At 37.5% G+C, this 26,459-nt stretch overlaps 1 protein-coding gene across 7 annotated transcripts in view; it reads right to left on the bottom strand.

The window, feature by feature from the left end:
* Positions 1–21,959, bottom strand: part of lpp (LIM domain containing preferred translocation partner in lipoma) — a 129,542-nt gene extending 107,583 nt beyond the window's left edge. For 3 of the 7 annotated variants that reach the window (XM_067512701.1, XM_067512706.1, XM_067512707.1), the window contains exons 1-3: positions 21,734–21,957; positions 18,433–18,504; positions 581–623 (exon numbers count right to left, since the gene is read on the bottom strand). The gene's annotated coding sequence lies outside the window, so the exon portion shown is untranslated. Of the gene's footprint in view, positions 1–580; positions 624–16,661; positions 16,759–18,432; positions 18,505–21,733 lie in introns of those variants that run through there. The other 4 variants (XM_067512705.1, XM_067512704.1, XM_067512703.1 and 1 more) reach the window with 4 other exon arrangements.
* Positions 21,960–26,459: the final 4,500 nt, after the last annotated feature.

Here is a 26,459-nt window from a genome sequence, read left to right as displayed (position 1 = left end):
ATGATGCAATTACAATAGAATTTTAACTGTAAGTTGTGCATGTCTTACCACCAACGTCTTAAATACCAAAACAACAAATACACGACAAATTCTATAAAATCAACACATAAATACTAATAAAATTAAAACCAAAAGGTAAATAGTAAAGTATATAATTCTACTTTTTATATTTTACATTTCGCGGGAAATTGTATTATAAATATTACGTAATATTTTATTTTTAATACAAATTTTTAAAAGTCAACACTTTGATTTTAGTAAAACATTAGGCATGAAAATAGTTCTGGATACATGTCTGCATAGCAACGCTTTTAAAACCGTTTAAATAACCTAACTTGAATGTGTTTGGACAAGGATCTTTCACTGAGACACAGCAGAGTCAATGCAACATACATGTTGTACAACATTGCTGCTTTTTTATGAATGTTAAAATAAATTGTTTTGGACAATGAGATAGGGATTCAACTACCAATATAAAAAAAGTTATTAAAAATGTAATAAGACGCTATTCGGGTTTATTAATTGTACAATACTGTATTGTTATGGAAGGAAAGGAGAAAAAATTAGGTTGAGTACTTACCCAAACTTTAACACTAAGTGATGCTGTGGACAAGATCACACACCTGGAAAGAAAAATAATCAAATAATTAAACTCAACAATAAAAGAAAATCAAGTTTCACAAACAAGTAATTATCTAGAGGAGAATGGATCTGGATCAATATTTTCACATATATTATTACACTGTATGCAGCCGTTTTGGTGTTTATTTCATTTCACTGCTGTTCATTCAATTGTTTACTCAAAGTTAGTATTAAAATGCAGCACTAACTCCTAAAGTGAAACAGTAACTTTTGACTGCAGGGGATAAATTCAAGAATGATAATTGTGACTGAAATTTCTATTTCTGGTGTTGTGAATGTCCTACATTGTTTGGATACAGGTAAGGGTGGGGGTGGGATGATTGTTGTCTCCAGGGCCCAAAGATGTGTATTCCTCTTGCTGAGGAATGCTTTTGTTCTGATAAATTGACATTGTCAGTTTCCCACATTGCCACAGTGTGGCATGTACTATAGGGAGCAGTAGTGGGAACACAGATGCTACACAGATGTGATTGGCGTCAGTCAATGTGACAGTTGTTGTTTTTTTTTTCTTTTGAGGGAGGTGGGATCTATTTTTCTAAATCTGAACTTCCAAGACGAGGAAGCAGGAAGGAATAGGGATTAATACACCTACACTCTCCTTCTCCCTTTAGAATGGCAAAAATCTCTTTGTACTCACATCATAATTACTGGTGGGCGCCAGTTTGGGATTGTTATCGATGCCTCCTTCACACTTTTTTTGCAAGTATTTGCAAGTGTTGTTTTGAGAACAAGCAACTGACAACTAAGTCTTTTCTCAACTTCACTTCAGTTTTTTTTGCACTCTGCTAATGTTAAGGAACAAGCATTGCTTGAAGTGGTGTTCCTTGTTCTAGCATATGCTCCCTATTTCTGGACGCACTGTTTTGCACAAGCACAGGGAGTTGCCAGGCATGGGGAAAAAGTAACCAGCAGCTGAGGTGTTGGGGACATGTCCCTCCAGGGAAATGATGCTGATGAACAAGCTCTGTTTTGGTGTTTTTCATGCAGTATGACACTGATTTGATTCAAAATGAAGTGAAAATTACTCAGTAATTCGAATCCGTTTACCTCAAAAACTTTTTCACTTTCCACTTTTCATTAGTTTTTGTTTTAGTGAACTGAACACCAGTGTATTGTACATGTTTATTACATTTACCTTTAATGCGATCAGTTAAAATAAGAAATGTATGCCTTTACTTTTTATAGTTAATGATTATAAAAATATTAGTTTTATAGCCGTTTAATAGTTTAATATCGTTTTTATAAGCCAATTTAAAGACATTTGTATTTATTTCTCTATGTACACTTTTTTATAACTATACATAACTATGGCACCGGTGAGTAAGGCTGGAAATAACCAAAAACACAATTATCTAAGCCACAGTCTATGCATTGGTGAATGCATTAGTAGAATTAGTAATAAACTACATTAATGTGAACCTGCCACATCAGCTGTAAAGAAAGGTTATAGATTTACTAGCCCCGAATATTTGCAGACACTTTAAAAAAGCTAGGTCACCTAAATCAAACCAAAACAAATGAGTGGTTTCTAAGCTTACAACCGTCTCCATTTGTTCCTGAAGTTTTCACTTCTCTCAACTAGACAAACTGGAATTTAATTTGTCCACAAAGCACAGAAAAGCAAAAGGAAACAGGCCTTTTTAGAAACAATGACCAATTTCTGAATACTTCAAAGAGCTTCCTATCAGCACCTAATTTCTACCAAAGTACTAAACAGTGAAAACTGTCTACTCTCCTATAACACCGCCATCAGCTTTCTCTCCCACGTACCCCCATCAACACCAAATTTCTTTTGGGTCATCTACCGATAACTGACTGAGAAGATAACAGCTAACTAGGGACCTTATTACAGTAAGAGGGGAAATATGCTTCACTTCCTGTTTGCTTATCTTGGCATCAGCTTAAATTGTGCACCACTGTTATGTGGGTTGGATATTTTATTTATACCTTTATTTACCCAGTGCAGACTTACTGAGCACTAATATTTTTAAGCAACTCGATGCCTCACACACACACAGGAATGCAGTTACATACTCATTAAATTTATCCACTAGATTTGATTGATCATAGTCTCTCAGTTACTGGTCTAAGAAAACGTAAGGGGTTTCAGCACATTCTGTGCTAAGACATCTGGGGACGTGCCCAGCTGAGAAGAAGTTGTGGAATTGATGATCTGGCCAGAAGTCATGGAAAAAATGTCAAATGGGCTCATGGCTTTATGCGCGTTTATCACTTTCCAAACCAATAAATTGTAATGTTGCTGATGTTAGTACTGACAACATACATATGAGGCATTCGTTGACAAAAAGTAGCTGTGACAAAACCATATTTTCACTTGAATCATTTAAAATTTACATAATTTTACATTACACTACTGCAGCAATAAGCACGTGTATCTCTATATATACTAATCAAATAATATGTATGCATCATTTGTTTCTGCTCTTACTATTGATGTTATTGTTGTACAACACTTGCTTGCACTTAGTGTGTGAACTGTGCTAGAGAAAAAAAGCATTACATTACTATGGCCTCAAAATGAGAGAGGCATTGAAACCAAAGCTATCATGCCCAGCTCTGCATTAAGATATCTGAGCAGTACCTCAATCTAAAATAAAGTCTTATATATTTACTAAAGTAATAAAAGAAAAATATTTTAGGAATAAATATTAAACAACTGAGAATTGTGTTAACAAAAATTTCATCCATGTCTGTATTGTGATGGAAAAACAAGTATGATTCAATTTTAATGTTTGTGTTTTGTCTAGTTGTAATGGTAAGTTACTTATTATACTACTTATTGTACTTATGAAGGGCTTAACAAAATTACGATATAATCTATTTCTATTTATGCTGTTGCCATTTTTTAAAGATTTTTCTAATATCATTAATAGCACTTTCACTCAACTGTAACTGAAACAGTACACAATGTACTGTGTGTGGATAAGCTGTGAATTACATCTTAAGGCTTATACTGCAAAAAAGAACAACAAGAATATTTGCAGTATTAAGTATTAAGTATTATTATTGTTTGGTCAAACATACTTAAGGAGCTATAAGTGCTGCAAAATATCTCCTCTTAGACACCAAGTTCAATATTCTAAACTGAAATTAATGAACAGAAATTAAAAAAACAACAACATGCATTTATACCACACCTGCCATACAACAATGCTGAAAAACCAGTCAGTGAATGAACCCATTTCCTAACCACTCCTGTAAGGGAAACTTTCTTGAATGTGACTTTGTTCAAATATGTACTCTGGCAAATCAAGACCAAAAAAGGCGAAATGATTCACAGGGCAACTGTGCTTCTTTAGCAGGAGTGTCTCACACTCAATAGCAAAACTCAAATGTCGTCTAGCTTTACTAGCTTCAAGTTCCAAATGAGAATTTGTGTTTTTACTGCCTTAACCTGAAAGCAAAATTTCAATGATCAAGTGCAACTATGTCAGAAAGTGACAAAAGTGATAAAAAGTGATAAAAAATATGCATTGAGATAGGATTCTAACACGTACTGACTTTTGAGGAGACAATACAGAATGTAAGTCGTCAAAAAATGACAACAAGAGGTTAATTTGCAAGATGTGAGATGAAAATATGTTTATCCAAAAACAAAAATAAAGCATGAACATGACTCAATTTTAGTTTATGAGGACCTTGGGTTACTTTAAAGATACTAACAGATAAAGAGTTCAAATATCAACAAGTAAGAACCCAAACAACACTTGGAAAATTTAATATAGTGTAACTTCCATCTTTTTTTGAAAGACACAGGGGCCATACTGGTATTAAATGCAGTTGTACTCTGATGCCAAGCCAGATGTGTAACCCATGGAGCGAACCACCACCACTAGTTCAATTACGTGACAAAAAAGTTGGTGGATTTACTGTAAGGTCTCCCACGTTGTATATGTAGTGACCTGGGCTTAAGTTCCACTGTCAGCAACAATAAATTTGAACACAGTTGCTCAAGTTGCACACAGGCAGCAGTTGTTGGTCTCCACCACTGTAATAGACACAGAGGACCAGTCCACAGCTAGCACATACAACAACACTGCTGTTTAAGAAGGCAAACGTGATGCCTCTTTGTAAGGCAATGAAGATGGGTTCTACTTGTACCATCTTGTACTAGGTGAAAAAGAAAAACTATATAAAAGATGGCACAAGGTGGACAAAAACTGAACAGGAAAAATTACCAGTTCCCAGTTATGGAAACAAAATGTCATTTAAAGGCCTACATCAAAATGTGCACCATGACAGCTGTGGGAATGGTCAACTGCCTGGTTAAAGTCATTCCTAATGTAGCCTCCAAGACAGCATGTCTACAAGCGTTGGTGGTGGATTTCAAGAGTAATGTTAACACATTCTGCTGATGTTAAACGTCAAAAAGAACCTCAGTAACATATTCCTGCAGCTATACGGTTTCTGAACAGTATACACACTTTGTGCTTGCAGAAGGTGACTGCTTCATTTATTCAACCTGCTACCAAACTGTGCAGGAAACTGAAAACGTATTTCACTGCAGAAAATGCCTTTTGCCAAAATGGGTGGTCTGACTGATGCCAATGGCCTCATCATCCATGTGCTATGACAGACACAGCATATCCACAAAGAAGAACTTGATTTTTAGAGGATGAATACAAAATTGGACACGTCTCAGGCATCGCTATAAACGATGGAGCAGATCACATAATCAAACAAAGGGAGGTTGGACATGACATTATAACTGCATCTTTTTAGGCATATATTTACTGCAGACAAGGCACACATTTACATTAGGTTATAGAGGATTAAATTCATAAACATTGTACGTCACTTCACGGAACCTAAGAAATGTTCAAGCGTATTTTTGACAGTCAAATAAAAAGCAGCCAATTTCATTCAATGCCAAATCCATTATGATAACTTAGGTTAAACTATTTTCAGTCTTGTAGACTTTAAAAAAAAAAACAGACACAATGAGCTAACTACTCAAATTATCAAAGCCATTAAATGTTCAGATAGAGTAATTTACGTACTATCGAACACAAGTGATCATGCAAGTACATTAGACCATTAACAAAATTCTAAAGACCCATAATCTGCCAAAGAAAGGTAATTTAGGCACTGAAAAGGTCTTTATTCATCAGCCTATGATGAATGGGCGGCAAAGAAAGACTAAAAACAATCGCACACCCTTTTTCTAACCTAACCTTTCTCTAGTCTTCATTTTCATCTTGTACTCATCTTTCTGCTAGTTTTTAATAGGCTACAGTATATATGGTATGTTTGAATACTTATGATATCTTTTTTAACAGTTCATCCAAACAAGTTTGCCAGAACTGCCAAATGGTTTTCTTTGTGAGAGATACCTATCCACTTTGTCTTTCCCTACTCCACCCTCATCCAGCTTCTGATTGAGTGAACACACCTGACCCAGGAAAAAGCAGTGGTTAGGGGCAGGGATAGTTGGGAAACAAGCAGGGCAGTGGGTCTCGAAGACAAGGGTTACTTCTGCAATTAAATTGTGTGGTGAGGCACAGGTCTGGGCGAGGGCAAAAATCAAAACAATTTATAAGGCTTTGAGTGTTCCCGGTTCAGTGCCCTCAGCAACTGTAAAATGGAAAAAGTTTGGCACCATCTAGACTCTTTCTTGAGTTGGATGTTGGGCCGAGCGATATATCAAATTTATATGATTGTTTTTGAATGGTGTAAAAAAAAAATACCTGTTCGGGGACCTGGGTAATTATTATAGGTTGCTAGTTACTTTTTTGTTTTTGTTTCTGTTTTTATACTTTACAATGATTACAACCCATAAAAGGAAACAGTTTTTGAATCGTGTTTTGTATGGAGTACAAAGAAACAAAAAAAAAAATGCATTAAAATTGCAAGTTGTCACTGAAGAAAAAAATGGAGATAAAATTTTCCGCCCATATTGTCTAGCTCTATTCAAACATCTAACCATTTTCTTGGAGGCTAGAGATGGAGGCTGTCTGCCTCTGTGTGTCATCTTAGTAAAAGCCTGGGGGTAATCTGCCCAGCGTGTACCCTGCATGTCTCCAGGTATCAACTGGACAAAACTGCAACAGGACCCACTACAGGATGGCTAATAGGTAGATGTATTCAGTCTGTGTTTATGCAGACAGAGACACTAGACACATAAAATCGCATTTTTTTCATTTTGAAAAAGTGTACAACACAGTCCATTGTGCAAAAAGTGGATGAATTTGAATACTCTCTGAAGCCACTATACACATCTCTTAAAAGAATTTGGCTTTTTTCCTGGATTTATGGAATATTAAACCCCCTTCTTCTACAATAGCATAACAGCATGTTCAGATTAAATAAGTTACCTTTTCTGAACTATGTTTAGTATAGCAACAGTGAAATTACACAAGCTCCCACTGGGAGTCTTACACAGGCTGCCTGAGGTATGTAGTCTGGACCACAGGGAATACCCAGGAAATGGATGGCGTACCTGTTGTATACCTGACCTACTAACCATCCATAAAGACTTCATCTGGACCAAGAGATCTAGCAGCATCTCACTAAAAGGTTAATAGGTTTCCAAGCTGAATGCAGAAGAGTTGCTTTCAAAGCCCCAGTTTCAATTTTTGATTATACCTCTTAAATATTTGATTATACCTTTAAATACATAAGGGATAGATTTTTTTTTTTGAAGAATCAACATCTTGCAATTTTCTCCTACCACTGTATATAAATACAGATCTTATGTTACAAATAATACACCCAGTTTGGGTCCATGTATCAGTCGTTCAGATAAGGCATGCTGGGATAGCGAAAAAGAACTTGCTTCTAAAAAATAAGCTCAAAAATACTTTGGCGAAATAAACATTTGAACCCAGCAGCATGACAAACTCACAGTAGGGAATATACTTTGCTTTCAGATGGTTGAGAAAGCAGTGCTGTCACTAAATAGAGATCAAACAGTGCAACTAGGCCGAGCAGTCAAATGATCAGACATCTCACAGGTTAATCAATTTAATTTTAGAGTGACAATAAAAATAAAGCTAAAGGTGAAATTGCTCCACTCAAACTATCTGTTAGACACATTCCTGACAGTTTAGACTCCCTCCTTCTGTTTTAGCTTTGACTTGCGTGCATGTCATATTTGTTCAGACTGATTGCCTTCTTGTGATATTAGATAATATTGGTGGCATTACAGGTGTATTCACTCAGGTCTTTCCCAGATTGAAGTGGACACTAATCTGGCTGAACTGCGTTGACTATAGCTTTTATGAGTGTCTCACTACATGCAGAAATCAAATTTGCCAAGAGTGCAAAGTCACATCAAGTGCTCCAATTTTTAAAAGTCTGATGTGGTTTCTCCATTGACGATGTTAGAGGAGAGTGTTAGGAGTGAACCATAATGTTATTATGGCCCATTATGGTTCAGACGTCATTAATAAAAGGGATTACTACGATCAGCACTGTTCTGCTGTATTTACAACAAAAAGCTCGGCAGAGAAACAGATGTCACAACGAACACAAACTACTCCACATTTAGAGACTAACTTATCTTATAGTTTAAGCAATGTATGCATACCTATATTCATAAAATAAACCCAGAGGAAGAACATTTCCATCCAGTACATGACATTAATGACAAAATGCATTGACCATCATTTCATCAATTTTGATAATTACATGTGGCCCAGTTTTAAAAGTCTCTATAGATTTAAATGGTTACAAAAAAGCTGTGTTGTCTCTTTCAATGTATATCAAGAAGACAACCCTTTTTCTACCAACCAAAAACAGGAAATTAAAGTGGACAGACTAATATGAGCTTCGTGTACCATAAGCACAACACCAAATAAATGAAAAAATAAATAAAACCTGTTTAATTGAATGTATAGTTTTAAATGCATAGTTACATCATAATGTCATTAATAAAAGCCAAAACTTCATGATAACAGTTTAATCTAATTTTCAATTGAAATTCTATTTCTATATGAGTTGTCATACCATCACTAAGTGTAGGAGAAGTAGTGCTTGAGGCTTACTTTTCAACGCTTTTATCATTAGCAGAAAAACTGTAAAATTTGCACCGACTTGAGCTTTAGGCTAACAAGTGCAATCTGTGAAAGATGGCAAAACAAATCTAGGGCTTTGGTTTGTATGTTTCTTCCTAATTTTATGCTTCTACAACAAATGAAAGTTGGGGCATTGGAGGGATTTAAGAGATTTGGGAATGAGTCTAATGTACTGGATCTGTCTGATATATACACAAGTGACCTCAAACCTGACATGTAAGGTCCCTCTCACCCTCAGCTTAAATCCCATAGCCTATAACCTAAAAAAGGAAGCAAGGAGATCAAATAACAAGCAAGACACTTATAGTGCACAGATTGTATGGCAACTCTGGCGGCACCATACAGTACTTGGAGTGCGCTGTACTTCATAGACATAATTCAGTGAGAAAACATATTCTCAATAATAAGTAAATTTGCATCTATGGAGAAAAAAAAGCTTTTTTCTTTATATTCTGACAAGCAAAAAGCATGTTTAAGTCCTTTTCAACTTCTAAGGTTAAAATAAAATCACATTAAGTAAACCAAGTTAGTGTAGTCAAAGGTTTGGTTGTATTCAAGCGCCAGTTCCAAATCCAGATATTCACTACACAGAAAAGACATAATTCCTCACATTTAGGAGTTTTTTGCTTGAATAAATACTAAGCCATCAGATTGTTGCAAAAGCACATCTGTTAATCAGTCAATCAATTAATTAATCACTTTAGCTCTTATGTTACATTTTACAAAGATCCAGCAAAGTTGTATATCCTGCAATAAAAGCAATAAACACATGTCTAATGGTCAAAATTTAAGGTGGGTTGATTGATTCACAACCTGAACGTGTGCAATGAGCAGCATATCAGAAAAGATTCTGCCTTAAAAGTAACCAGTAGCTGAAAATAGCCTCTCGGCAGCTGTAGCTGTGTCATTAGCTAATGTTACCTAGTACAAAAAGAAATTAAAGTTTTTTCTGTCTTTTTGTAGTAAGTGAGCATAACCTCTGCAACTTTATCTCAGGATGGATGTTTCTAATACTGGTTAATTATCTCAGCACAAGTAAGTAGATGAACTCTTTTATTTGCCTTACAGCCACATACACCTCCTGCTATTCTGTCTAGTGTCACCTTCAGTGCCCTCTGTGTGTGTTTCTGACTCTAGACTGCTTCATCCGCACCAGCGGAAAAATCTGCCCTTACACTGCCAAAACGTTACAACATAACAATAAAAACAATGCAATGATATGAATCATATGAAACAATATATTTTCCATTGTCACATGCTATAAAATCCCCCTAGAAAACTGCATGTCTTTGTTTAATTTCTGAACCTTACACACAGTTATCACAAACTCATTTTATGGTGCGGCAGTAGGTCGACCATAGGGTCAGAAGTTCGTGCCCAGCTCTCCCCGAACACATGTGGAAGTGTACCTGGGCAAGACATTGAACCAACAACTGCCCATCCCCAGCCACGTAGTGCCATCCAACGGTCCTAACCCCGGTAAAAATTGGTGTCAGGAAGGGCATCATTGTGCCAAATCAACATGGGGACCAATGATCCACTGTGGTAACTCTGAACTTACCAGATAAGCTGAAAGAAACATTTATTAAAATATAATTAATAACAACACAACAACACAATAATAATTACTTCTCTATTCTGTATATTCACCCTATATCCTACAAACTCAGATCATCCTTACAGTACCTATGCATGCATTGAGGGGCAACTGTGAGGTCATGTGACTCAGTCTCAGTCCTAGGTGTAACACTGCCACAACAGAGACTGTTGACTTCCAGCCAAGAGAGTGATTTGGGTCAGTAGGCAATTGCATTCTTGGACCACAGGGGACTTGTTGGCAATTAATCCTGCCAATGAGCCACAAGAAATATGCACAGAAGCCTGATAAATGCAGCTTTGTTATAGCTTTTCCAAAAGCTGCTGACACCAGTGACTCACAGTTACAATGACACGATTGTGACTGTTGTAGTGGAAAACGTTTCCCCCTCAATTAAGCATCGCATTAACATAACATTGCTAGCACAAACCTCTAAAATCTTACATAACTTCTCCAAAACTAATACCTTAATTTTGGAGAAGCTATGATGGTTTCAATAACTACCAACCTCTGTCTCTCTTCTCCTAATCAGGACCAAGCGTAACCTTTGCCAGGTTCAAAAGGGTAATTCCCAATGGGGGTAGAATTACTCTAAAAGCCAAATAAAAATACCTTTACATTCCCTTTTTGTCTTCCACACTTTTAGCACTGTAAGGTGAATCCATTCTAGACATTGCAAAAATGTGAGGAATACTTTTGACAGATTTTTCAATTTAAAAACATAAGAATGAAAATGAAGAAAAGGAGTTAAGGTTCTGTTTAAACTCATGCAACGCTGAGAAAAAGCTAATAATTCATGGTTTTAACAAAGCCAAAATTTATAGTGGTGCATTCACACTATAAATATACATAATTTGATTGGCTTCACAACAGATATAATATATACTACAAGAAAACACTGTAACACATCTACAAAACTAACCACATCCACATACAGTATGTCCCTTATGTCTTTGTCACTATAATCTGATGACCGTGGTTATACAGTATGTTTATGTGTTTTGGCAAGTGACTTTGTGTTTCGCCAACATGCTTCAATCATTTGCCTGTCTTTAGCGGCTGGCATCTGTCACTACGTGTCATGAAAGGGTATCGCTCAGATTTTGTAAAGTGTCCCATTAGCCTCAGGCCTCTGCCTAATCTGAGATTAATCAGTTAGTGGCATCTGATCCTAACTGATAGGGGTAGAGAGAAAATGTTACTTCTGGCACACAGTCACTCCACTGTCTGGAATTGTTACCATTAGGAGGGCATCTAAGATTACTGTTGTTTACTGGTAACCAAAGATCTGGCCATCAGTAAACACAAACGTTCAACAGACAGTGCGAAAAGTAATGGATGTTGGGTGTCAAAGACAAAAAGCAAAGGAGTAATCCGGTTTAATACACTGTGAAATTTATGGTCATTTTAATAGCCAGGACTTTTATGGGAAACCATGAAAGTTTCCAGGACATTTAGTCTCAAAAGTGATTAAAAATATTCTAGTTTTGGTTTCTTAGGCTTTGATTCATGACTGCCAAAAAGTCCCCAACACTGAGACAGTACTATCTGATGTCCCAGCAACTATGAAAAACTAGTACCTCTCAATAATACCAATATTAAAACTAGACATGGGGATTTTGTGAGAGAGGTAAGACATTAAAAGAGAAGCACATACAAGAGAGTCAAAGTGGACATTTTCGTGCTAACTGGTTCAGTGTAATTGTGTGGAATACTGAAGCAGAAAAAAATAACCACAAAAACACCACTTCATAAGAATATCACTACTTTGGTCTTCTTTAGATGGCCGAGTCAAGAAAGTTGCCATTTTACAGCTGATGTTTGGACCTTCTTAAGTGTATCAAAGTTGTTGGAGACATGGGTCTTTTACTAATTAATAATCATCGATAAAAACAAATGTACAATTGTATCATATAAAGGCTCTTTGAGAAGCAAAACCTCCAAAAAATCTGAACTGGGATTTTCAGGTTGATAAATAATAAAAATAAGTTGTATAAATGCAAAAACTGTTAAATATGTCAGGTCAGTAAGTCTATATTTGAAGATATCAGTGAATGTCCATTCTCCTATTTTAAAACCACACATTTTTATTTTAACCTAGAAAGGTTAAGTTATTATTTCAATAGTAATCTAATAATATATTTGGATTAGTCTTACCGGTCATAAAAGTTCCTAACAAATCCTAACTTTAATCTAAGATTTTAACTCAACAAATGGCGATGGCCTTTAGGAACTATCAAGTAAAACTACATAGTTCATTGGCAGCAATAGGAGAACTGTTCTGGCCTCTACAGCAAGAATACAAACTTTCCTGCTTTAAACATAAAGACACTTGATAGTTCTTCATGATTTAAAGTCTCTGATGGGGTCACACAACATTCAAAACAAGAAGGATGGTCCTGACCTCTCGCAGAGGGTGTAAGTCTCTTTTGTTGTATTAGGAAAGGTTACAATAAATGCACACAAGGTTTTGAATAGAACTTCCTTAAATGTGCTGAAGATTATAGACGGGTGATGATTTACTGTATGGTAAAACATAATGGCCACCAGCACATGCAGCCAAATCAGTGCTAAAATGAGGGATCCAGCCAAATCCTTGAAGCACAATATGAAATATTGGGTCTGAGATTCTTGTTTATTGACTCACTCTGTACAGCTCTACTGGGGAAAAGGGGGGAAAGCTTCTACTGGGAGTAAATCCCAAAATCCAGATGTGCGAAAGCAGATACGGACATACAGCATAGTGCAATCTCTATTTATTCTAAAGGTTCTAACAGTGTTGGCACTACTGTGTCAACTTCACCATTAACAAGAAAAGAAGCTGCACTGTTTATGTTTACGCATAATCTCAGTGTTTTATCTGCACTCTAAAACTCTCAATGGTAGAGAAAGAAAATTCTCTCATCATTAGTTGTAAAGTAATCAAGAGTTAACCACAAAAACAGAAAGTAATCAAACCCTTAAAGTGATTCTCCTTAATAAAAAAAGATAATCTCCTCCACTTTAGCTCGATTCTCTTCAGCTTAGTTGGATCCTCAGTGTAATTGCTCTTGTTAATCATGCCTTAATTTGTTGACAAGATTCATTTGGAAGACTTGTCTTGAAAACATACAATCTCTCAGGAGGATGGCAACATCTTGAAATTAAGGATGGCAAAGTAGAGTGAGAACAGATTAAGTGATTTTAAGAGTGTTGGAGGATGCCACTACAGACTGATGTAACACTGATCACTGTTTGTGACTAGCAGTAAAGCTACTGAACAAACACACCGAACAAAACATTCTTCTAACTGTTCGCTGCAACTGGTAGTCAACAATTCTATTAAATTTTACTGGTCATTGTTTAATGATCATGATAGAAAATTATAAATCCTAAAAATCTATTCCATATACAGTAAAAGCTTGATTAACTTTTATGGCTACAAATCAAAAATGTGTTAATCACAACACTGTATATCTGAAGGTTTCCACGAGAGTAGATCCTAATAATACTTCTCCTCACAGCGTCTCCTCAATATCACTATATGTGTCTTACACAATATTTACATTTTGGCAATGAGTGACAATTTTTAAGTAATAGTAAATGCTAAAACACAATGTGACATAAGCAAATAAGTAAGAACTCAAATAAAAATCTCCTAATGATTGCTACACTTGCTTTCTTTAGCCACCAAAAGCTACCAATCAGGTAACGTGAACACGTACTAAAGACGTGTTAACATTATCACGGCAAAATAATAATTTTGCCCTGTGTATTCTAGTGCATTGCTGTAGTGTTTCAGGTGCGTCCTGCAGAAATGGAACTTGTCAGATAGGTTTTCAGACATTTCAGCATGGATCTGAATCTGTCGTATTGGTGAGAGAGACCAATGTTATTCGCTTCCCTTCCTCTCATGCAGGGGCAGAATTTATCTGCCACGACTGTCATCTTTGCAGTGTGTTTAAATGCCATCTTTTTGGCCTAGACAAAGCTGGCAACAACAGTTAGGGCTTTGTCGCCATCATTGTTCGCTATCAGCTTGTTGTGTCACAACCCCAACAAATGGCACCACCTTAGCTACAATGTTCTTTCAGAGTTCCCCGTAAATTCAGGGTTGCAACAGCGGATCATCAGTCCACATGTTGATTTGGTGCTACTATTGCTAATTTTGCTAAGCACAAATGTGAACTGTCTTTGTCTGGTCCCAGTATAGGGTAGTTTGGTATAGTACAGTTGGGAAAATTCAGAGACATAAGTAGGAAAATTAGTTTTTTGTTCATTCAAGCAGTGGTCAAAAATGATTGGTTGTGCCCACAAAGGTCAGAGCAGCATGGGTCAAATATTCTTAGAGACTTTGCCTCCCAGTGGAAGGACAGACACAGTAGAAGGGAAGGTGATGCCATACTAACATTGCAAAGCAATCTTGGCACCAAGAATGAGTCCCTCTTTAACTGCACTCTGTACCTGCTCAGAGCAGGTCAACAGCTGTACACTTGTTCCTTTATATGTTGGTCACTTCATCTGGTGAAGTGACCAACATATTTTTTTATTCGTGTTTTCTTTATCTTTTCACTTTTAATAAAAAAAGAAAAATTGAAATTGTGACACAAATGAGTTTTATTCCAAATATGGCATCAAGTGAGACACATTAAAAAATAATAAGTGATTCTTCTCGGCTTGATAAAATGATAGGCCATAAGATCATAAGCTGGATAAGGTATTCTTACTTCTCATATCCTGTCCTGATAGCATTTCCTTTACGGTGGTGTCTCTCTTTACAGAAAGTATCTGTTATATTACAGTCTCTGACAGGCAACCAGCACCAGACTTTGCAGAAAAACCACAGACATCTGTACTTACATGCAAATCAAACCTGTCTTATATTTAATTATGCTGGCAACACACTGAAAACAGTTGATAGTTCTAAGAGAAAAACTGTTAAACAAAAAACGTGTCTATGTGCTAATAACTCCATCCTGACCATCACTTCCTGCCAGTCCTGTAAACAGTGTCTCCCTTTAAAACACCAGGTAACCAGGGCAACAGCAGCACATGTCATCCCATTTTTAAAGTATCTGGCCAAAGTGGCCCAGAACTCCACATTTTCAGTACACAGGTAATAGTTTGGTCGTGTGTTAGTCCTTTTTAATTTAATGGTTAATTTTGATGACAAATTGTACTGTGCACCACCTAGGCACATAAAACATGATGAACACTGGTCCTCAAAATGTCCAAAAATGTCAATTTCATCAGAGAGACATCTTATTTGATATCGTGACCAAAGCTGTGGACCTATAGAGTCTTGCCGCTAGCTTGGCCCACTATGCACATAGATATGATCAAAAATCATGCTTTTGTCATTCAGTTATTGCTGCTTCTCTGGCCACAACAATAGTGATTTCTTGTTCCATTGCTTGTTTTCAGGACAATAAAGACAGTTTAAACAAACTGTCCTCATTAGCTTTAGTTTACTATAGTAGAGAGGTGTGTTCCCAGAAATGTTTCAGTTTTTGTCGCGGATTAGTTAGTGCTTTGAAAACTAAAATGTGAAATGTGGTTGAAATGTGTTTCACATATAATTTCATGCAGAACTGACACTAAGCAAACAGGAAAACTGGCTTCAAGGCTGAAAGCTGACACAGTCCCAGCATATAAGATAAAAGTAACTAAATAATCAAACCATCAATAAGAGAGCAGTATCAACCCTTCCCTTTACTTGATGGGTATACCTCAACACCCAGTAAGGTGTAGCTTTCACTCAGAGAGGCTGTTTGCAACAGCAGGTTTCCTTAATGACCCAAACTTCCTCCACTTCACATGCACAAACCATAAGACATCTACAGATATTAAACAATGCAACTGTCCTAAAATATCTTTTCAATTCGGTCAGACAGAACAGATGTGCGCGCTTTTCATCTTACTGACAAACAGGTGTACACAAAGTCAGTCTGCTGGTCGAACAATTGCCTCATTGCAGTGCTCGAGATAGTCCAAACTTCTCAAAAACTTTTCTAAAATATCTCGTGAACAAAATCAATTCACTTTCTTTCCCATACTTGCAGAGATGCACACAGGAACATTGTGTGTTGGTTTCTGTGTCTGATGCAAGGAAATAGTAACGACATCTTCTGTATAGCTCTCAAACATTCATTCAAGCTGTGACAAGTAATGACACAAGTTCCCCACAAACAGCCTATTATACACAGTTTTGGACATCGTCTAAACATAAAATAACATAAAAAATAAATGATTTCTATTGCTTTTAACTCATTATATTAACTACAAATATTAGTATACATATATTATTAATTCTCCTGTCTATTTTTTCGATAACAGGTTACATTCCTTGACTATACACATGCATGCTACCATATAACATCTAAAATTGAGCACAGAATGATACTCACAGTTTCTCTTTAGATCAATGAAGCACAGAAAACTACTACAGTAGCTTCACTAAATGGCAGTCCCTTGGAAGGCTTGTCTCACCCCTAGAAAGCCTTATGCAGCTGAAATGACTCACATCCCCTCTTCCAACCTCTGTCAACCATCATGAGGAGGTAAACATTTCCAAATATGGAGAAAATATGAAGACAGTATTGAGGGCAATATCAGTTTGGTTTGCTTTTAGCTTGGAATGCCATACTCTGTGAGCCAGAGTCACTCAGCAGAGCCAGTTCTGTGGTGCATACCTTTTACTAGGAATAATAACACTGATTGTAGAGAACTTTGGGCTCAGTCTGACCTAAGATGGGTAACATTGTGAGGCTGCCCTATACGACTGATTTGAAAGAGTAAATAGTAGATATATAGAAAATAAAAAACGGGAAGCTCGGTAAAGTGCACAAATACGAGGGTATATAGACATCATTTATTGTTTATTAATCGGGCAAGCTTGCTCGGATTAGAAAGTAAAGATCGCCCCTTCTTGAGTCTTGTCACACAAATCGTCTTCAAGTGATTAGGAGGGTGTAATTAAGGTCTGATTACTCCCTATGAGTGCCATAGGTCAGCAGAGGTCACAGTAATATTAACAGCTGCTAGGAGAGCGCATTACACCACCCTGCCTGGATTGGAATCTTATTGAAGAGCAACTTGGCGTGAGAGTGCTTGTTTCCACAAACTGTGCAGCCCACTTCACTTAAATCCCAAAGAGATGGACAAGTACCCAAAGGACTGAAGCGCTCATATTTCTATATAGTCTAGGAACAGCATGTTTTTTTTTTAGTCTCTGCTTTTTCTTACTTCCCACGTTTTTTCCAATTTTTCCTCATTTTAGTTATTTTTATAGTCACTAGTCACATCCGAATTGATGCAACTTTTACATGATTCATATGCAACACTTGCAAAAGACAACTGCAATGACGTGAGATACTATATTTTTTTTGGGCAGGCGTAGGGTTGTTTTAGTGAAATTCTTAAAATGTAACTGATCTGTTTGGAAGCATATTGGAAGAGCCCGGTTAAATAGGGCCACACGAGTAGTTGAATGGAGGTTAGATATAGGCCGTAAAAGTAACACACTTGAATAAAAGAATGTCACTGGGTGGATAATGTGCTGTTCACCGTGAGCTACACCATACTGTAGCCAGTAAATATGAAGACACATGATGTGTCACTACATGCTGTGACTGCACACTTTTGCACAAGCAACCACATCGATTCACAGCAGCTTCTTATGACTGGTTTCAAATATTAGCCACATTGCAAAACACAGTTTGAACAGCCTAACAAAGACAATGAAATCTGAGCATTAAATTAACCCTGGGTATTAAAGCCCTGACTTTAAACATGGCATAAGAGCAATATGATATTACACCTGTTGTGAAAAAGCTTACAAAAGGTATTGCAGCAATAAGAAGTTAAATAGAATTTGCACCAAAAGATACACTGTGCAACACAATGGCTTACTGTACTGTACTCACACTGGGGGGCCACCAAGCATATTTCGTTTTTGCTACTGAGCTCTTTTACATTCCCAAACCATCCCATGGGAAGATCTGGGGGTGACTTGGCCATGAGTTGCTCAATTATATGTCCATATGTTTGCACTTAAAACATACAACATTCTACTTATGCTATCATCCAACATGAGAGAACAAAAGAAGCAACAAAATAGGACAAACACACAGTGTATAAAAAGGGCAGTACAACAAAATACAGCAAAGGGTATCTTACCTTTTCTCCTCTCTGACAGTATGAGGTTTGTGGATAACTGCTGAAGGAAAGTCTTCGACTGTATGTTGAAATCTGTAGGGATTGAGAAATAAAGACAAAGTGGATTCGAAACACAAATGGTTGACTCTCGTGGCGCTCTGCAGAAACACAACAAGATGGTTCTATAAGCAGGTCCTGTCAACTCACTAATATTTTTTTTCATCAGTCAAAAAATTAACCTCTTGCAGGCTGCTGTACAAATCCTGTACAAATCGGAATTTGGTCATTTTTCATCAGGCAACTGTACTTCACATCACTGTGCAGGAAACACAGTGCTGACACGTGTTACAACAGAAAATATGTCACCAGAGTATAATAATTACTTAGTGAGTTGATGTAATACACTTGATATAAAGGTATTGCTTTGAATCAGGTCACATTGGTCCAATCTTGCTGTTTAAGGCATAGCAATAATGTATCACTTATATTTAAAATACTTTCCCACATACACACACAGACTTTCATAATTACCCTGGTTGTTTAGACCCTCAGGTGGAAGACGAGTGGTGCTATGCTGGGAGTTATGTGATGTCATTAAACTAAAACAGTACCACCCCAACAGGCGCCGCAGAAGAGCAAATGAGGAGTCAATCAGGTATCATAAGTGACAAGCAGCACACTTATAGATAATATAAGTAAAAAGGCTGCCTCTGGGACACGATTCAGCAACCCTGTGGGATGTATGCAGGACAATAAACGGTCCTTCAGGACTTAATGTTTTTATTCAAGTAACAGAGAGTCAAACTACCTTTTACATGTTATGTCCGTGTGATTGAGAGCCCGGCAGAACACAAGCGTTGACCTGCCCATGCTACATGGTACATACCAATATCATAGGTATGTATGGTTTGACTGTGTCATTGTTGCTAACGATCAGGTTTCGAGCTCCCACACTAATGTTAAAGGCTGCTGCTGTACCAATAGACAAGCAGCAGTCTGTGAAACATTAAGGTGTTGTATTCATTTTAACTGCTTTACCAGCGCAATGGATTTTAACTGTCTATCGCACATCTGTGTGTCCTGGAAGAGGAATCCCTTCTCACTTGCTCTTCTTCCATTTTACTTCTGGAAATTTTTTTGGATAGAAGTAGTCACCTTATCCAAATTAAGGGTGTAATGATACGCTGTTTAAATTTATATGTAATATTATCACAGAAAAGGCTAAATACACTTTTTGAAAGACCACCCTTCCTGTACTCTATTACAGATACACAGACAGTTTTTGCTTCTTGTGAGACACTGTCCATCAATGGCCCACTGTCCTGACATCAGGCTCTCCTACTCTCTCTAACTGTGCATTTTCAGGCCGAGGAATTGCCAGTGTTCCTTCCAGAAAAAGGACATCCTCATTAAAATATGCCAAGAATCACAAACAGTAGATTAAACCTACTAGGGGGGGCCCAGGCTCAAAGGCAGTTGAAGCATTCATCTTTTAACTTTAACATCATCAACGCTGTCAAACGAGTCCTTTTTAACCAGAGATTTTAAGACAGTTCTGTTTAATGTTGCCTGAGTCAAAAACGCGTCAGGGCGACACAGACGTATTCAGTTTGATGGCAGCATTCTCGGGGGATCTGGGTGTTATTGATTTGAAATTCACATCTAAGTTAAAGTGTGAATTCAGTCTTTTAAACATGAAAGTGAGACTTACTTTTAACACTTGCTACGTTTTATGGGAAAACAGTATCTATAGCCTGAGCTAAGGTTATTGTTTCACTAACAAAGAAGGAAGACTTGTGAGAATAGGTTAGGTTTTCAGTTACAATGCTTCACCTGCAATTCGACCCATGTAAACTTTTGAAAGAAACCATGAGGTAGTAAGCAAGTGCACAGTATATTGATTTTGTTCTCTATAGGGGGTAAATAAACCAACCCTGCACACTTGTTCTTGAGTCCATTTTTACATCCACAAGTTGACCATTTCTGTGAGTTGGGGTCGCTGATCTGTTTCCTATCACAAAATGACCTAAAATAAAATACATTTTAAATAAAACACACCATTACAGTGCCATCTAAATGGATGGAATTTATTTGGTTTCAATGTATCAGTCTTTGTAAAGGAATATCTTGCTATGCACATACAGGATAGAACAGTACAGCAGGGATTTGGGGATTTCTATTTTATAGCATTTAACTCATTATAAAAGCCACTTCATTCACAAGACTCTCTGTCTCCAAACTGTCCAGTTCATAGTACTTGCACTGTATGTAGTCAAAATACAGTAAAAGCTCTGTTGAGGTTTGTACAGCTCATGAAACTGACTGATGCATCTTCACAAAGGCTCGACAGAACCGACTTTAGCCATGAAGTTTGCTTTGTTAGTGACATTTAAGTAATTTGCACAATCAGCTAGACAAGCGAAAAGTCAACTAAAACTTTGAGTGCATTTCCTGGTGATTTGCTGATCCTTTTGTTTTAAAAGTAGTGAATGCTGTGTTGTAATCTAACGAAGTGCACAGTGGTAAAGAGTCCACTCCTTAATGGGTGATAGTGTTCCTGTTACTTTGCACTAGCGCTGTCGCCACTTGAGTACGTGCACTTTATGACATTGTCTTGTGTTAAGTCTAATGAACACAAAGGTCACAGCTTCGCGGTGTATGCGGTTGTTTGCCGTACTTTACAGCAGAGGGTCACCAGAACTCCTTCAGTAACGTGGCGGTTTTGTACTGTCGTAAAAACAAGTGTGGCCCCAGTTTTCTTTAACACCAAAGCCAGCAAACACTCAGGAGCGTGCTAACAGTTAGCTAGTTATGTTATGAGAAACTTTGGTCAGAGACATTCTATAACCCAACTAAAGTTGAGTTACAAATTCAGCGACATATTCCTCTGCAGATGGGGGCTTCTCGTGTCCCTTCGGATGACAGTCTGTCTTCCGCATTGCTCAGCAGCAGAGCGCTTGGCTAAAAACAGAAAGGGCAGAGACGCCCAAAGTCCCAATTAACTAAACGCGACGGTTCGCATTGTTCGGGGCATGACTGAGTCCAAAGCTCAGCACTAGTCAGCGACGAATTCTCTTTGTCAGAATCCTCGTGTAGCATTAGTAGCAGCCAAGTATATCGCATCGAGTCCACGCCCTCGTTGTGAACTCCGTCCGAGCTACGGCAAAATCTCACATTATAGCCCAACAAGGCCCAACACATTAAAGACGAGCTCGACCAACACTCGGATATCAGTCGTACCTGACATTAGAGCAGTTTCAAGACAGCCGATAAACGCAGGGATGTTTAAAGCGTTAGAAGAGTGCTCGGGAGTTTCGCTTACCTCGCTTTCTAGGAACTATAACAGAGGTTGAAATCCCACCAAAAAAAGTGAAACTTCTTGATCCCAATTCTGGGAGAGTTGTGGGCCGTGACGTCACGTTTTGAAATTCCAGCCGTCTGTGAGTGAGTTCAGAGGTTTGCCCATGTAAGGCAGCAGGCCAGCGGTGTGCGCGAGCCGCGAAGCCCGAGCCCCTCTGCTGCTGCTGCTGCTGCTGCTGCTGTGGTTGGTCACGACCGAGGGAACATAAATGTTTATCGGAAAGCACTTTTCCCCTTTATTAACAGCTAAACCAAAAGAGAACAAATGTTTCATTCACGGAAACATAAAAAAATATAGATATATTAATATTATAATATTTCCGAAATATAGCGGACTCACACGTGTAAAATGCAGGACAGTCACATAGTTCACATGCATTTTTGGTTCTGAAACGTTTAAAGTAGAAATTAACTTTGTGTAGAGCTCAAGAATGAGGAAGGGCTTTGGGCAACTTGTATGGTAATTGGTCAAAGTACAATACACAGCAGTAATGTGTGATCGGTTTGTTGATGCAGACTGAAAGTGCCAGACTACACATTAATAGTGGCTGGACTTGCCTCAGTGATTTTCGTATGTCACAAAAAAGACAAAAGCCAACTATGAATTGCATCTATTCACTACATAAACCGAAAATGATTGTGGATCTATAGGTGAGTTGGGGGAAATGTATTGTTGGTTTTAGTTTATTTATGGGATTTGTTGACAGTAACAAAAAAAATGCAGCATAGATCTTATCTTATTATTATCTTTTAGTGACGACTCAAACTGTGAGTGGCGTCTGGTTTGGCCTTTTTGCACAGTTCTATTAAACAAATGCATCCAGACTTAACTGTGTCACACCAACTAAAACTTAAATATAAGTATTTATGATTTTTTTTTTGTCCTTTATCCTGTGAGTTATTTATGATAAAATATAAAAATTGTACCACAAACGAACAACTTACAATACAGTATTACATCTTCGCCTCACACTCACAAATTAACAGAGCTTAATCGACATCTCCATTACTGTGTTAATAACATTATTACTAAGTTATATCAAGCAACATCACATATACAGAGTCATGTTATATAGAGCACAGCAATACGTGTAATGTGTTTTTGCTGCGTGTCCCACAAAAAAAGATGCCAGACTCTGAAATACTAAACACTTACTATCGTTTTCAACTCGGCAGTTGATTTTAGTTTGGGTTTTGCCTTATTGGTTCGATTTGTATTATACACTTCCATACTATGGGGTTATTTTGTAAACCTTTGCGGTACCATACTCTGCGGGAAAAAACATTGACCCAAATTATGATAATTAATTTTAAAAAATGGTTATGAAACTGCAAGGTACTGTCTAAAAAGGAAGCAGCTCAGCAAATGTTTCATTACTAACTTGGAGCACTCATCCAATGAAGTGTGAATTGGCACATGCTGTAATATGATAAAATTCAAATACAGAAACTATTTGTTGCATGCTGCAGTGCCCCCATGCACTGTTATGCACTGTCTATCTTCTGGAACCATGAGAAACAGTGACTTCCTGTCAGTGTCTGTGACTGCTTTATCATCTGTAATATCAATTTATTTGCTAGTTTTTTCAAAATAAATATTACTGAAATATGCTGAATATTGTTCCCTATACAGCCAAGTAACTGGAATTAATAATATTACTTAGGATTTAATAACAGTAGTAAAGAGCTATGTGACGGGGGGCGGCTGTAGCTCAGTTGGTAAAGGCAGTTGTCCACGGATCAAAGGGTCAGTGGTTCAATCTGGCCCTGGCTATATGTCGAAGTGTCTCTGGACAAGACACTGAACCCCTGACAGCCTTCCCCTCCCCAGCTGTGCAGTGCTGGACCAAGCCCGGTAGAAATTGGGGAGGGTTGCGTCACAAAGGGCATCCGGCGTAAAAAAACTGTGCCAAATCAACATGTGGACTATGATCCGCTGTGGCGACCCTGAACTCACGGGATAAGCCGAAAAGGCATTCATTCAGTAAAGAGCTATATGACTATGCCTACTTGCAATCCAGATAAGACAATGGTCCATTTGGCTGTTAAATTTTTTCTGTGCCTGTCAAATAGCACTGGGACAAAGTGTCAAGAAAGCAAAAATTGGCCAGATGTGAGTCATTCATCCCTTGTTTTGTTTGTTTCAGTCATAGATATTTTTCCCCTGTCTAGTCATGGTTCGCAAGTTTTGCCTTGCATGCATGCTCAGTATATGAGAAAAAGGTGCTAAAGTTTTGTTTTCACAGTCAACAATCTTTGTAAGTTGTAAGTTTCCAATAGTTTGTGGTTTCAGTGTTGTTCAGAGAAGCACAACTTATTTCAGATGCATGGAATAATATGAACTCAGGTTCAGGGTCATATTTAGAAGACTCTCAACAATTGTTTTTACACTGTCGACAACCATCTCAACACTAATATTCTACAGGTTTAACTCTCTTTCTTGTGTATGATAATACAATGAATGGGTTGAACATATAGATACATAAAGTTCCAATTAAACACGCAAAATAAATATAAAAATTTAAAGCAGCACTGAAAAATACTTGATTGTACTTAATTGCCTTGTGTACATATGAAATTTATTAGTCAATTCTTTCAGAACTGAACTTTTTCTTAAATTGCAGCTGCGTTAAAGGCCAGATTTTGCAACAGCTTTTCCAAGGCAAATGTTGCACTTTTTGTGTGATGTTTTAAACCACAAGGTCCCACAGAATTCACAGGGGACTGGTTTTTATTAATTGTTGAAATTGCTACATTGCAAACTCCTGGAGGGACTGACTACTGGTCCAGACCTTTTTTTACCATTCATTAACAGACAGACTTGGGGCGACGAAACACTCTCATTTGACTTTATAGTCATTTACATTTGACTCATTTGAACTCATTGTTAATTCATCTGAATCACGATGAAATTTAAATGTTATACAGAGAATGATTTAAAGAAAAGAGGGAGGCACCAGCTATATAGAACAAGCTTAATGCTAAATTAATATTCTGTTCCCCATTATGTCATCATCATGGCTTGTTTTATTTTTGCATTTCATCACAGCAGCTTCCACCTTTCAGTAGTTACAAGTCTCTCCTTCTCTTGTTACTGACTACAGACTTTCAGTGCAGATCACTGTTCAGTATCTTCTCCTGTTCTAACACCTGACAGTGTAATTCACCTAGTGTGTAGCTGCAATTTTCTCTACTCTAATATCTCAGTGATTGTCACATCACATATTATTAATGCTGTGGCTTAGAAAGACACTTTGTCATGTCTAACTCCTTTTAGCCTAACCTGTTTGCCTCAACAGCGGGTATATCACCCCCCCCCCCCCCCCCCAAAAAAAAAGCTACTTGCTGTGCTCGGAAACAAGGTTCATTAGAGTGGTGAGAGTAAACCAAAACAGTAAAGCCACAGGCCTGAAAACCAAAACAAGAAGCTGAAAGGCTTCAAAGTGCACCATAACACATACAGGAACTACAGACCCTTTTAGAGAACATACCAAAGTAACGAAGCCTTATTATATACACACTTGCTTGTTTTCCAAAGTGTGCACTAGACTTATGAAACACCAGTGTACATCAATTAAAATGCAGCACTTCAGTATGCATACATTTGTCTTGCATGTTAATAAATATGTGCTACAAGCCAAGTCACTGAAGCTTCTTAAACATGTCATTTATTACACTGCTGTGAAAAATGCCTCCACAGACACCTATCTTGAGCTCTCTAAATCAACATTTTCTTCCTAAAGTCATGTGACATTTTAGTTAAACACTTTATGAAATACAATTTGTTTGAACAATGCCTCAACATATTCTAATTGATAATGGCTGAGCACTCGTTATCCTCAGTTTCACTTAAATTTGGAGTTGGTCTGTCGCTTCTCGTTTTCTCAGAGCTGCAACGTTTCTGATGTTTGATATAAGCCGGTCGCTATCAGATGTCCAACAAAGCTTTCGCTTCATGCAGACTTTGCCTGACCTCAGTGATCTCTGCCATTCAAACCAGACAATTAGTTTGCATGCTTGTGATTGCATGCAAATACGGTAACTGCTTTTTCACCTCTGATTCTGTTGTCACAGCTGTATCACATTCTAATAGTGACATTTTGTGTTTGGTGTGTTTGTACATGCATTCACACAGATTTGACCTTATCTTTTGTTATAAAAAAAAGTCAGTAAATAGTAATTTGCTTCCATGAGCTCACAAAGTCAAAATTAAAGCATGATCATTATTTTTAGTCCAGATGTATCTGAATTAGTCCAAGTATAAAACTGATTTGGTGACTATGAACTCAATCTTTTCACCACTAATTCTTACTTCACTGCGACTGATTGCATTGTGCTCCAAGCTGTGAATATACTTTTTTTTTTCACTGTGCATGAAGAAAAGCATAAACAGCACTTGCAGATCGAGCACACTGATAAAAAACAACCGATTTGAGCTATTTTAGTGTCGTACCCATGCATCCCCTCATCTCGAAGTTCCAGGGCACAGTGAAAAAGGTAATCTCATTTGTAATGTGTGACAGCTTATTTGCAAGTCTGTACACTGGCAATTTTTTAATGGGCCCGCCAGTGATTCTTCTTCCACTCTTAAAGCTGATTTCAAAAAGACACCCTGGAACAATTTAGACGACACATGCCATCGCCTGTGAACTCAAGTTATCAATCAAGCACCAATTAACATGCTCGGT

The sequence above is a fragment of the Channa argus genome, chromosome 8, assembly GCF_033026475.1.
Source record: "Channa argus isolate prfri chromosome 8, Channa argus male v1.0, whole genome shotgun sequence".
NCBI lineage: Eukaryota > Metazoa > Chordata > Actinopteri > Anabantiformes > Channidae > Channa > Channa argus.
The sequence above is the reverse complement of the archived record's forward strand: the minus strand, read 5'-3'. Positions and strand labels throughout refer to the sequence as shown.